This window comes from Triticum aestivum, chromosome 3A, assembly GCF_018294505.1.
Source record: "Triticum aestivum cultivar Chinese Spring chromosome 3A, IWGSC CS RefSeq v2.1, whole genome shotgun sequence".
In the NCBI taxonomy this organism is placed as follows: Eukaryota; Viridiplantae; Streptophyta; class Magnoliopsida; order Poales; family Poaceae; genus Triticum; species Triticum aestivum.
In genome coordinates, this window is record NC_057800.1 from 405,968,097 (window position 1) to 405,979,505 (window position 11,409).

Consider the following 11,409-nt stretch of genomic DNA (forward strand, 5'->3'; position numbering starts at 1 on the left):
GCATCCAAGAGTCATTGTGGATCGCTGGTGAACGAAGTCTGTGAAGGTTTGGAAGTCTACCTTGAGGACTTACCAGAGTGATTGGGCGAGGACTGGATGTTCTTAGCTCAAGGGGAATAAGGTGAAGACACGATCTTCTGAGTTGAATCTCAGCCTCCCTAACCAGACGTACAGTTGTCACAGCAACTGGAACTGGTCCAACAAAATCATTATCTTCAACGAGTCACTGGTTCTATCCTTCCCATCTCTTTATTTACATTTGGTCCTTGTGAAGTCATTGCCCGTTTGCATTATCTTTTGTCTTCACTGAGTGACTGCTTGTTCTGATTGGCTTCATACTATCTTCCATCCTGATCTATACTGCCTAGCTGCTATTAGTCTTTGTGCTTTCATTTCATTGAATACTTGACTATGGCTTGCTTATTGTAGTCTACCTTCCGCTGCATGGTAATAGGTTTATTTCTATCGTTTGTCTTCGAAACTTCCATGTTTTGAAGACTTTTATAAAAATCGCCTATTCACCCCCCCTCTAGTCGATCACTAGCACTTTCAATTGGTATCAGAGCAAGGTACTCCCTTGTTCTGTGTGATTCGGTTTAACCACCTGGAGTTTTAGCTATGTCGACTGCAGGGCTAATCAAAGTCTCCGCTGCGTGCCCAGTCTTCGATGGAACTGAATATCCCTACTGGAAGAATAAGATGCGCATGCATCTTGAAGCCATTGATGTCGACCTTTGGTATGTCGTCAAGAATGGTGTCCCCAAGACTGGTGAAGGTGTCACCACTGCTGATGTCAAGAAGTTCGTTCAACTGGACTCCACTGCCAAGAACATCATCTGTGGTCATCTGACCAAAGGGCAGTATGGCCGTGTGAGTGCTCTGGAAACATCTAAGCTAGTCTGGGACTGGCTTTCCAAGGTCAACGAAGGCGTATCAACTCAAAGAGATCAAAGAATCAGTGTCCTTCGCAACCTCTTCAACCGCTTCAAGAGAAACGACAATGAGAATGTTCAGCTCACATTTGATTGACTCACTGACATCACAAATGAGCTTCAAGCCCTCCGCGCTACGGAGATCACCAAGCATGAAGTCGTCACGACACTCCTGAGATCACTTGACAGCTCGTTTGACACCCTAGCCCTGATGATTTAAGAACGCCCTGACTTCAAGACACTCGATCCCTCTGACATACTGGAAAGGCTCAACACACATGAGTTTTAGCTTTCTGAGAAAAGAGACATCTACGGTCCCAACTATGGGTGAACTCATGCCCTGAAGGCAAAAGCTGTCTCCTCATCTGAAGAAGAATCTGACAGCAGTTCTGATGATCCTGAAGACATTGGAAAGGAGCTTGCTATGCTTGTGAAGAATTTCCAAAAATTCACCAAGAGGAAAGGCTTCAAAAAGTCTTCACGATCAAGCTCAAGGAATGATGAAGCTTCTGCTCATGACTATAAGAAGAGAACATGCCACAAGTGCAAGAAACCTGGCCACTACATCTCTGAGTGTCCATAGTGGGACAATGAGAACAACAAGAAGAAGAAGAGCAAGGAGTATGATTTCGACGACAAGAATAAGAAGAAATACTCAAAGTCTTCTTCCAAGACTTCCTCAAAGTCTTCATCACACAAGAAGAGCTCATCTGGCAAGGCTCGTGCGTTCGTTGGCAAGGAAATGGATTCAGAGGAGGAGTCTGCTTCTGAGGAGGCGGAGGTGGAATCTAAGGAGGAGTCCAATTCTGGCATTGCAAGTCTGGCTACAGCCTACATTGCCAAGTCCATCTTCAACATTGAATACAATGACTCCATCACCGACGCTGATGCTAATGACCAGGACGACTCCGCTCCCACCTACTGCTTCATGGCACGCGGTGCCAAGGTAAACTCACGCACTACTCACTATCAAACATCCAGTGAAGATGACTCTGATTGTGGTTCCAAATCCAGTTACAAAACACTTGCTAAAATTGCAACTGAACAACAGAAAGCTATGGAACATATTCAAAAACTGTTAGGCAAAAGTGATGACCTGTTAGACGCTGAAATGACTCGATCTCAGTCCTTAATTGAAGACATAAAAATCTTCATGTTAAGTATGAGGAACTTGAAAGTCGTCATGAAATGCTCTCAACAACTCATGAAAAGCTTTCCTATGATTATCTTCAAAGGAAGCAAGATCTTGAGAAATTGAGAGTGGCTCATCAAGATCTTCAAAAGGAAAACGAGTCACTTCGCACCAAATAGATCAGTTCCGCTCAGGAAGGATTTGAACCACCATGTCTTAAATGCATTGAGCATGACAATGCTACTTCTGTTGCTGGATGTTCTACTGCTGCTACTATTGCAATATCTTCAACTGTTGATGTGGTAACTAACCCCTCTGCTGAGGATACCACTGCTATTGCTGATGAAAATGCTAGGTTGAAGACATTGCTTGAAACAGGGATGTACAAAAGTCTCAAGGGGCATCAGACACTATGTGATGTCCTCAAAAGGCAGATCCTGAACCAAAACCCTAGGAAAGAGGGTCTTGGGTTCGAAAGGAAAATGAATGCTGATGGCTCTTACTGGAAACCTGAGCAGTACCCCAAAACCACATGGGTTGCTGCAAAGGAACCTTCAGTGGATCCATCCACCCTGTCTGGCTTCACTTGTGATAATCCCATTGTTATTGATGAATCCTTTGATGCAAACTATAAACTATTTAAGAATCAGAATGGTGAAGTGTTTTCCAGGTATATTGGTACTTACTGCAGGAATGAGCCACCTATGAAGAAAGTCTGGGTGCCAAAAAAGTTGTTGGAGAATCTTCCTGTGAATGTCGTCATGACACCACAAGTGAAGAAGACAAACCCCAGACCACAGGCTTCATATGGTCCAAAGGCTTCATACAGACAAAGGACTCACCTGAGTCGCACTAATGCAAATGTTTTGCAGGGAAACCATACTCACGCCTATGAATATGAGCGCGTTTCATCAAACCGCCATGTTCATAAGACCAAGAACTACTCTGTTTATTCTTATGAGTACTATTGTCCACCTGCAAGACTTTTTGCTAGGGCTCCAAAGCCAAAGTTCTCAGATGCTGCACTTAGACTCATTGCTTTGAAGCCACCCTTGAAGATGTGGGTGGCTAAGAAAGCTTAAATCTCTTTTGCAGGGAAGGGTCTCCAGCCAAAAATCAAATTCGTCTAAAGCTTTTGCTGGGGACCTTAAACATCTTGTAGGGCGCAAGATCAAATGCCCAAATGGTCTTATTATGTACTTTGTTCCTGAGTCGCTTGCTACTTGCCCTATCAGTCCTAACCTCGATCTAAGCTTTCATAATCCACTTGCTCGTCAAATGTTTATGCTTCACAATTCTCTTCGTGAAGCCTATCCCCCTAAATGCATTGTAGGGTATGACACCAGCTGCTTCAGAATGGATTATTGATAGTGGGTGTACGAATCACATGACTAGCAAGCGAAGTCTTCTCATGGACTCAACTTTACGTCCATTTGACAAGAGTCACATCACATTTGCTGATACTGGTAAAAGCAAGGTATTGGGTCTAGGTAGAGTTGCAATCTCGAGGGATCAACACATGGATAAAGTAATGCTTGTTGAATCCCTTGGTTTCAACTTAATGTCTGTCTCAATGCTTTGCGATTTAAACATGATTGTGATACTTGGAAAATATCGTTGCCTTGTTCTAATGGAATTTGACAAGTCTCTAGCCTTTGAAGGGTATCAGAAAGATGATTTGTACGTGGTAGATTTCTCAGCAGGACCACAGCTTGCCGTATGTCTTCTAGCAAAAGCTTCAGAATGCTGGCTCTGGCATCAGAGGCTAGGGCATGCTGGCATGAGGAACTTGCACACTCTCGCAAAGAAGAAGCATGTCATAGGCATCGAGGGCGTCAAGTTCAAGAAGGATCACTTATGCGGTGCCTGTGAAGCAGGAAAGATGACGAGGGCCAAGCATCCCTCGAAGACAATCATGACAACGACTCAACCCTTCGAACTGCTCGACACGGACCTCTTTGGTCCCACTCATTACTCAACTCTTACTACTACTACTACTACTGCTTGGCTCTTTGGTTTTGTCATTGTTGATGATTATTCAAGATATACTTGGGTGCATATAATCCTCTACAAGACTGAAGTGCAGGATGTCTTCAGACGCTTCGCTAATCGAGCCATGAACAACTATGGCATCAAGATCAAGCACATCAGAAGTGACAATGGCACTGAATTCAAGAACACTGGCCTAGACACTTATCTTGATACTTTGGGCATCACTCATGAATTCTCAGCTCCGTACACGCCGCAGCAAAATGGCGTCGTGGAATGCAAGAACAGAACACTTATTGAGATGGCCCGGACGATGCTCGATGAATACAAGACTCCAAGAAAGTTCTGGCTTGAAGCCATTGATACTGCATGCCATATCATCAACCGTGTTTATCTTCACAAGCTTCTGAACAAGACATCCTATGAGCTCCTTACTGGCAAGAAGCCAAATGTCAGTTACTTCAGAGTATTTGGTGCCAGGTGCTGGATCAAGGATCCACATCACACTTCAAAATTTGCACCGAAAGCACATGAAGGTTTTATGCTTGGATATGGAAAGGATTCGCACTCCTATAGAGTCTTCAACCTCTTTCACTATAAAGTGGTTGAAACTGTGGATGTGCGGTTCGATGAGACTAACAACTCACAAAGAGAGCACCTGCCAAATGTGCTATATGAAGCTCCATCCAGTGAAACCATCAAACTCATGGGAACTGGAGAAATCGTACCGTCTGAAGCTCAGCCTGAAGAGGAACTCATAATCACTGAACCAGATCAACCTGAAGACAATGCTCAGCCTGACGACAATCCTTCTAACGATGACAATGATCAGCAAGAGCAAAATCTTCGTCCTATTCATCCTCGTGTTGCAAATGAAGTACAGATTGAGAGAATAATTGATAGCATCAATGCACCAGGTCCACTCACTCATTCAAGGGCAACACAACTAGCAAATTTCTGTGGGCATTTCGCATTCGTCTCAATATCTGAACCCAAGAAAGTTGATGAAGCCTTCATGGAACCTGAATGGATTCAAGCTATGCAAGAAGACCTTCAACAGTTTGAGTTGAATAATGTATGGGAACTGGTTAAGCGTCCTGATCCTCGTAAGCACAATATAATAGGCACTAAATGGATATATCACAACAAGCAAGATGAGCATGGTCAAGTTGTCAGAAACAAAGCTCGTCTCGTTGCTCAAGGATACACTCAAATTGAAGGAATTGACTTCGATGAAACATTTGCTCCTGTGGCTAGGCTTGAAGCTATACGCATACTGATGGCCTATGCAAATCATCATAACATTCTTCTGTATCAAATGGATGTGAAGAGCGCTTTTCTCAATGGCAAGATTGAAGAAGAAGTGTATGTTGCACAACCGCCTGGCTTTGAAGATCCAAAACATCCTGACATGGTCTACAAACTCAACAAGGCACTGTATGGCCTTAAACAAGCCCCTCGAGCTTGGTATGACACACTCAAAGACTTCCTGAAGAGCAAAGGCTTCAAACCTGGTTCCCTGGATCCCACTCTCTTCACGAAGACATATGATGCCGAACTGTTTGTGTGCCAAATATATGTGGATGACATTATCTTCGGCTGCACTAACCAGAAATACAGTGAAGAGTTTGGATATATGATGCAAGAGCAATATAATATGTCCATGATGGGTGAGTTGAAGTTCTTCCTTGGTCTTCGAATACGTCAGCAACGCAATGACATCTTCATATCTCAAGAGAAATACCTCAAGGATTGCCTGAAGAAATTTGGAATGGAAGACTGCAAAGGCTACACGATGCCAATGCCAGCTAAACACCATCTGGGTCCCGACGACAATGGTAAAGAGTTCGATCAAAAGGTATACCGCTCCATGATTGGTTCTTTGCTTTATTTATGTGCATCTAGGCCAGATACCATGCTTAGTGTTTGCATGTGTGCCCGGTTCCAAGCGACACCAAAGGAATCGCATCACTTAGTTGTGAAGCGAATTCTTAGATATTTGGCTCACACCCCAACACTAGGATTATGGTATCCAAAGGGCTCAGAGTTTGATCTAGTTGGATTCTCGGATGCTGATTATGCTGGTGACAAGGTGGATCGAAAGTCTACATCAGGCACATGTCACTTTCTAGGACGATCACTTGTATGTTGGTCTTCAAAGAAGCAGAACTGTGTATCTCTCTTCACTGTTGAATCTGAATACATTGCTGCTGGATGTTGCTATGCTCAGCTTCTATGGATGAAGCAAACACTCAAGGACTATGGCATTCATATGAAGCAAGCGCCACTCTACTGCGACAACGAAAGCGCCATCAAGATTGCTAACAACCCAATTCAGCACTCGAAGACAAAGCACATTGAAATTCGTCATCACTTTATTAGAGATCATGTCATGAAGGAAGATATTGATATCATACACGTCAACACTGAAGAGCAACTGGCAGATATCTTCACAAAGCCCTTGGATGAGAAGAGGTTCTGCAAGTTACGGTGTGAGCTAAATATCTCGGAATCCTCAAATGTCCTGTGATCAGGCACACATCCTAACACTTATGCATGTTGATGACTTAGATATGCAACACATGAAGTAACGTATGTCTTCAATCAATGAAGACTTACATTCTAAGTGTGAATACATTAACGTGGAATTTGACTTCGGAGCGCCACGATAATTATGCGCCGTGTCTGGGTCTAATATTTCCTATACGGTGGGTAACGCCACCACCAAACTCCTGTTTGGAATACTTTCTGTTGGTGTTACATTTGCAAAGTCTTCGCTTTCTGTTTGTCTTCAATGTTAACATGACCTCATGTTTATCTTCAATGTACTGATTTGGTTTCTGTCCTCTACAACATTCACTTATAGCTATGGCCTCTTGCTGAATCTGTTGAACGAAGTGAATGTGATCGGACCCTAACCCCTCTATGCTTCTTTCCTAAGTCTATCTATCCAAATCATATGCATTCTATTGACACTGTCAAAATGTCTTCTCTGCATTCTTGTCAGCAGAAGACACAGAGACAACATTAATCCGTTTTCAATGCTAAATCCTTTCACCTGAGACCCGGTGAAGTGGGAACGACCACCCGACAATCCAGGCGTGAGTGGGAACGTGGACCAACCTCCGATGTGTTGCATGATAGCCACGTGTCCTTCAGATGTGAACTGCCAGGGGCACCAGTGTAATAACACTGTGCCGTCCCTGTCCCTATAAATACACGCCTCACCATAGTCATTATCCTTTCTCCCACTCTCGCACAAACCCTAGCACCACCGCTAGCCCTCGACGACGCCGGCGATGAAGCGCTTAGCTGTCGCGACCTCACCGACGCCGTCTTCATGCCGACCGCAGACATCGTCTTCTCCGCCATTGCCGTAGGTGTCCTCCGTCGCCAAGTTAGGGCACAAAAGATCGAACTGCTCGGCCTCCTCTCCCACTCCGTCTAGCAGTTCCTCGTGTGGTAAATAAAACCTCCTTTTTACGGTCCCTTTGATCCGGTAGATTCATCCTTTTCTACCACAAGCAGTTTCTATTCACACAAGTTGGATCTATTTCATACTGCATCTCATAATATGCCTAGTATGTTCACTTATGCTTCACAAAGTAGTTAGATTCCTCACTTGTACTTATTCATGGATTCGTACAAATCTGGAACCAACTCTCTATCTATGAGTGAATGTCTTCGCACTATGAGGTCAATGTCTTCTAAACTGATTTATCTTCAAAATCTTCTGAGAATGCATATGACCTCTTCCCCTTCCCTCGCACCTTAATGTTATCACAGGTACATGTCCGTGGGAGAATCCCTTGGTTCTCATAGTCTGCATTCATTTGCAGAATTCTTACAGCATCATATAAATTCCCCTGATGCCAGTTCTTGTCTGACCAGTAGACGGAAGACTTTGACAGTTTTTAAGCCTTTCAGTCTAAACTTCATGGCACCAGAAAAATTTGCAAGAAATGGTGGTAGGCAGCATCGTGGCAACACCTCAAGAGATTTGTCTCCAGACCTCTATGAGTTGTACAAGACAGATCCGGAGGAGGACTACAATCAGCGGAAAACTCGAATCCAAGGGATTCAAAGATATTGGGCAGAACAGTGGTTCAAGTACAGGTTCGTGACCCAGGAGTATGCTGAGAAGAATGCCATCAAGCGACCGTGGGGAGACATCCTATAGAAAAATCTTCAACCCAGGTCCAGAGCTGAAGCCATTGAACAAGGCTTCTATCCCTGCATGGTTTGTAGACCTCAGCCTGCAGATGCAGACCCATCATCATTGCTATGGTGTCGTGACGACAATCTATTCAAGATGAAGACAATCTAGCTGTTGACCCCACCGCAGCTGAAGACATTGGTCCTCACGACAATGTTGAAGATGATGAAGTCCTTCATTAGATCGAGCACCAATTGGTATCATCGCCTGTGCTTACGCACAGCGAACTCATCAGCATTGGTCGTCCTCTGATGCCAACTGCTCAGGATGCATCGTGGGCTGATCACCCACAACGACAAGACACCCCAAGTTCTCCCCAACCGCAAGCTGCCTCACCAGTGCAAGATGCCGATGACTTTGAGGCCCAGCACACTCCATCTCCACAAGCGTCGCCGGCATTACGTAGGCTTCGCAAAGGACCAAGGCCCCAAGTCACTCCCACTATGCACGTATCTGAGTCTGAAGCCAAAATGACTGAAGATATTCTGGCTGCATCAGCTGATGAAGAAGAAGAACCAAGAGTTGAAGCAGACAGAGTTGCTACACCCCTGTCCCACCAAGATGTTGTTCTTGAGGAGAACGTGTCCCACCCTCCAGCTTCTGGAGTGGAGGTTAATAATCCTGAGGTGGCCACCAACATCACCGCTGAAGCCAATGATGTTGTCATGCCTGAAGCTACTGCGGTGCCAGAAGTTCAAGCGCCTGAAGCCACTGCAGCGCCCGAAGCCACTGCTGAAGCACCTGAGGTGCAAGCCCTTGAAGCCAATGTGGCCCCTGAAGCCCATGTCAACGACAATGCCAATGCTCCTGTTCCCCTCCAAGACCTCACACCATTGAGCTGGCATTTGATCGTGGCCATCCTGTTATGGTTCGATGGCCCATTTTGGTTCCTCCACCTGCTGCGGGTCCCCAATTTGACTATCATGTCGAGCACAGACCTTCCGTCCAGAAGCCCAAGCCAAGACTTCCATGATTCCTAGGCAATGCAACTTCACCTGGGGTCTTCAATGTGAATGGCTTCGTGGCACATAACACCTTCAACAACGCCAAGAACCCTTATACCAAACCTCGCATTTCATCAAACCGGTTCTGGAGCTATCAGCAGTGCAACTACTATTCCTGCGTCCTATACAATCAAGGGCGCATATTTCCACATATGCGCCTCGACTCTGAAGCTATAGCTGGCCTGCCCTGCCTTGAAGAAGCGTTGGATTGCTTCAGAGATGCTGGACTGCTGCAGTTTGTCACAGATAAGGAACACTGGAATGAAGAGCTTCTGCTACAGTTCTATGCAACTCTTCACATTCGAGGTTACAACAGGGATCCAAAGACTTGGGTCCTTGAGTGGATGACATGCAATGTCCATCATGAAGCCAAAGCTCTTGATATCATTGAGCTCACAGGCCTGCCCACTCCTGGTGAATACTATGAACCAGGTTGTCAACAACACCAGAATGCCTTGGAAAGCATTTTTCAGAAGCCAAAACCCAACATGAGGCAAATGCTGAGCATGATGAAGCCTCTACCTCACGACGCTGAATACTCGTCTGAATTCTTTGTTGAAGACCTAGAGTACCTGGCTCGCACCATTTACCATATCACCAGGAAGAATCTATGGCCTGTCAAAGGACATTCATCTGCAGCGAAGCTTGAAGGAGCAATGAAGACTTTGGTCTTCTATATCTTCAATGGCATCAGCTTCAATGCTCAAGACTTCTTCATCAGGTAGTTGGCTGCATCTGGCTCCGACATTTTTGGGTTGAAATTCTATGCTCCATGGGTCATGCGTCTTATCAAGCGTCACTCTGCCTTCAACTATCAGCCGTCTGCGCGCAATCATCTCATATTCTTGCCAGAGGTTGATCTGTCAGTTGAAGCTATTTACCCAGAGCCGGCTAAGGATCCCATTTATCTTCACAATGTTGATCACCAAAGCTTCACCCAGCCTATTGAAGGAGTTCCAGCAGTTTCTCGTGTTTATCCCCTTGCTGGCAACACATGTGCCCCTCGCGCTCAAACTAACGCCACTGGTAGCACCATTGTGCAAAGGCCTCAAAGGCGATCTCGTGTCCTAAATGACCGAGAGCTTCTCATCGCGCTACACCGGAAACAGGACAAACATCACGACTGGCTTAAGCGTCAAATGCAAAGCCTCTTGGTGGATGTCAACCGCATCCGCAATCTTGCCACCAAAAATGCCTTTGTCACTCATGAAACCTATCGGAGGTCGTGGAAGAGTTTGACATTACTTAGTGCTGAAGCTGATCTGCAAGACGATGGCTTCACTGAACGGTTCAAGTTTGACTCAACTCCTCCCAGGAATGCTCACTTGCATCGGACTCCCTCACTTGAAGACTCTGACTATTCGTCCTTAGCTACGACAGTGAATGCCAAAGTCATCAATGACCAAGATGATGCAACTTCACCTCCTCCAACTTCAGCGCGTGTCAACACTACACCAAGTTCTTCTGCACCATCGGACCTCAACGATGACCCTACTGCCTCGCCTGCACCTCATGGGAACGAGTAGGTGCTCTATGTCTTCAAACCTTTTTGGTCCTTACTGACAAAAGGGAGAGAAGCATATGAGTTTATATTCTTCAAGCGGGTCCATATGGGTGGTTTCTTTACCCTTTTCTACTCTTGCCAAGTGTTTACAACTCTTGCTTTTCGATACATTTGGTTCTTTGAGTTGTAACACTTAAACTCGATGGTCGTCTGCTACTTATTTGCTATTCTGTGATGCGATGATAAATTCCGGACTTAGGTCATTTTGCAGACATCCATTTTTCATTATGCATGTCATTATCTTCGTTACATCATATCATGCATGATGAATTGTCATCATAGGTTGAAGAGGATCTCCACAAGTACAACCTGCCATGTGCATTTGCATTCCAAGAGCAAAGTACTTATATGCACATCTTCAGGGGGAGCCTTTGCAACTTATGAAGACAATACCCTATCCTTTACAATTTCACATATTTTATTCCCCGTTGAAAACTTCAATCAGTTTGTCACCAATCACCAAAAAGGGGGAGATTGTAAGTGCATCTGGTGCCACCCCTAGTTGGTTTTGGAGTATTGACGACAAACCTGGTTGAGGGACTAATGTGTTTGTGAGAATTGCAGGATAACAC